This window comes from Artemia sp. Qi Xiang Cuo, unplaced genomic scaffold (genome assembly GCF_049724085.1).
Source record: "Artemia sp. Qi Xiang Cuo unplaced genomic scaffold, ASM4972408v1 HiC_scaffold_3071, whole genome shotgun sequence".
Classification (NCBI taxonomy): domain Eukaryota; kingdom Metazoa; phylum Arthropoda; class Branchiopoda; order Anostraca; family Artemiidae; genus Artemia; species Artemia sp. Qi Xiang Cuo.
Window position 1 is genome coordinate 85454 of NW_028300466.1, and position 3837 is coordinate 89290.

The following is a 3837-nucleotide window of genomic DNA, read 5'->3' on the forward strand; positions in this document are numbered from 1 at the left end:
TAAAATCTGGACATATTCATAAAAGTCATGACCAAACTGAAGAAATCAAGGCCAACCTTAGAAATCCTGACCAAACCATAGAAATCAAGACCAAACTGTAGAATCATTGCAAACCTCTAAAAAGTCATGACCGATACATAGAAATCCCGGCAAATTCATAAAAATCAAGACCAAACTGTATAAATTAATACCATTCTCTTAAAATCCAGACATATTCATAAAAATCAAGACATTTAGAAATCCGGGCGAATCTTAGAAATCCAGACTAAACCATACCACTAAAGACCAAACTGCAGAAATCATGGCCGGCCTCTAAAAACTCATGACCAATACATAAAAAACCCTCCGAATTCGTAAAAACCAAGAGCAAACTGTAAAAATTAAGGCCATCCTCTTAAAATTCAGATATATTAATAAAATCCAGACCAAACTGTATAAATAAGGGCCAATCCTATAAATCCAGACCAAACCTAAGAAATCAATACCAAACTGTAGAAATAATGGCCAACCTAAAAAAAAAAAATCATAATTAATGCACAGAAATTTCGAGGAATTCATAAAAATCAAGAGCAAGCTGTAGAAATTAAGGCTATCCTCTTATAATCCGGACATTTTCATAAAAATTATGATTAAACTGTAAATCAAGACCAAACTGTAGAAATCATGGGCAACCTCTAAAAAATCATCACCGAAACATAGAAATCCCGTCGAATTCCTAAAGATCAGGACCAAACTGTAGAAATCATGGCCAGCCTCTAAAAAAACATGTCCAATACATAGAAATCCCGTAGAATTCATAAAAATCAAGACCAAACTGTAGAAATTAAGGCCAACCTCTAAAAAATACTGACCGATACATAGAAATCCCTACGAATTCAAATCCAGACCAAACCATATAAATCAAGACAAAACTGTAGAAATCATGACCAATACATAGAAATCCCGACGAATTCGTAAAAAATCATAACCAATGCATAGAAATCTGGAAAAAATCCATGGAAATCATACGTAACGCGTAGAGTGCCATAGAAATTCATTAAAATCCAGACCAAACCAAAAGACGTCAGGACAAAACTATAGAAATCATGACTGGTCCATACAAATCCAGAAAATATCCTATAGAAATCCGAATCAATGCATAGAAATTCAGGAGAAATCATAGAAATCATAACCAATGCATAGAAATCCAGACGAATTCATAAGAAACCAGGGGCAACCCTAGAAATCAAGACCAAACCATTGAGACCATGACCAAACTGTAGAAATCATGGGAATATCAGTGCGCAGCCCCATACGGAAAAATCCAATAACTATTTTCATCATAGATTTCATGTCATTTTAAAGCATGGAAAAGGTTACAAAGAAACTCTATGTCAAAAAAAGTTGGGGGGTTTGAGGGTGGGGTAGGGCCTAGAACTTGGGGTCCTTGCGGGGGGGCTCCCGGGGGACTCGGGGCCCTGGGAAGACTCGGAGCCTTGAAGTGAGGACATGGGGGCTCTGGATGGTGACTTGGGGCCCTAGATGGGAAGGTGGGGGCCCAAACTCATGCGCAAGTCCGGTAATGGAAAACCGATGTGCACTGGGCAATTACATTACAATAATGATGCTTGCCCTGTTTTACTCATAATCAATTATCAATAATCAATAATCGGTTCGATACCATTAGAGTGCAAAAAGATCTCTATCAAATATTTATTAGAATCCATATAAAATCTTCTTTTCTTATACATAATCTTACTTCAAGTCACTTCTATTATTGAACGACATTCTTGGCAAACAAAGCTCTGATAAGAATGTTTCCAAGAATTTTCCTTATTGCTCCGGAACGTCATGTCAGATGGTCGACAGACTTGATGTCTCCAATGACCGCTTGGAATGTTAGGATGTGTGTCTGCTTGGAATGATAGGCCGCTTGTATGGTATGACAGGGCTCTTGTTGTTTGGTGGGACAGGGCATCGCTTAAAGTAATAGGTCGCTTGCATGGTGGGAAAGGGCACCGCTTAAAGTAATAGGTCGCTTGTATGGCGGGACAGGGCACCGCTTTCAGTAATAGGCCGCTTGTATGGTGGGGTAGGGCACAGCTTAAAGTAACAGGCCTCTTGTATGATGGGTTAGGGCCCCCGTTGGAGTAATAGGCTATGGGCCCGCTACTCCTTTGGTCCACCTCTTCAACAAGTGTTTGGGGGGGTTACCTGTTTAAACGCACTTTTCATGCTTTCTGTAAGCCTTTCTGTTTCCTTGTCTATTTAGACACTTCTATTTAGACTCTTCAGTCACTCCTGGGCTGGGGGGGGCAGGTGGGTAAGTTTTTTGGCGAGCATGTGGCTATAGCTATTCCAGTTCATTTTTATTGTATCCCTAAGAACTTTGTCGCTGGGATATATCTTTTTTGAATGATATTGTCCTTTGGTCAAAGAATGATGGAAGATCACTCACATGCTATTCCTTTACCAGTCTTTCATGTTCCTTTACCAGAAATTATTAAAGATCCAAAATCTCTGTTCTTCCTCTCGTTTGGAATGTAGGGCTTAAGCCCTGTTTACACCAAGTCAGAACTTCCCCAACCAGGTAATCCAAAAGCTCAAGCCCTCCCCCATTTCTAGCTCCGGTCTCTGGGAGCCCACGATTGCCGAAAAGGATAAAGATTATGTTTCAAAAGAAATTGTATCTGCGCTTCATAATAATAATTATTGCGTAATGAAGTCGATTCAAGTCAACTAGATTTGCGCTATACTCACCATACGACTTTTTGTTATGACGGAAAGGTTATTTGAATATTTCAAATATTCCGATGAAGACCTTCAAAATATTTTAAAATACTTGGAATATATTTCGGTTATTTATTCGAAATATTTCGGCTATTTAAATATCTTGATGGAAACCCTTTTTCAAGAGTTCCGTAAAAATAGTGCTAAACTTCTTATCTCGATTGAGATTAGTGTCAACAGACTAAATTTAACTGTGGTATTTCGAAACTCTTGTTTAATTTTAAAAAATATATTCTTAATCTAAGGCTTGTTTTGTTTTTCTCCCAAATTTCTGAGAATATTAAGCATGTGTGAAATTTATAATTTATGCAATAAAAAGACTGACTTGTGTCAGTTATTTTTCATAGGCCTGTTCAACGATAAGTAGTGGATTCACGTGGCTTTTAAAAGTAGGATTTAGATTGGCTAAAAAAAATAAAATAAAATAAAGATAAGCGGGGGTTTTTCACGATACTTAGTCATTTGTATAACGTGTGGTGCATGAATTTAATTAATGAAACACATGACCAACACTAATTGCTGCAGCTCCTTCAGAATAAAGATGTGGTAGTCTATTCACCTTATTTGTTTATTTGGCTTTCCATCTTTGTAGGGATGGTCCCACCGCACGAAAAATTGAGCTCTTAAGCTAAGCGAGTCCTAATTACCTTAGAACTTATGTCCAAGTGCGTCTACAAAGGCACTCAGAGTATCGAAGAACGGCCACTATTTAATATTACGGTGTGCCGCGGCCCACACGTCTTCCTACTTGAGTTGCACTGATACTAGAAGATTTTGAAGATTGTTGGTAAAGCTGATTTTGAGGGAATTATTTCGCCTGCCTCTTTGTCTGGATCCAACAATCTGCCACAGGGTAACAGCTTTGGGGAGCCAAGTTTCAGGCCTTCTGATGACGTGTGCTAGACACCTTCATTTGCGCTATTCTATCGTGTCTATGATTAAGGGTTGTGACGTGAAGTTTTTCACAGTCTCGTTTGTTCGTGACTCGCTGTACCGCGTGGATGCTTAGATTACGACGCAAACAAATGCTCTCAATTCACAGTAATCTTTACTCTAACTATTGGCTCA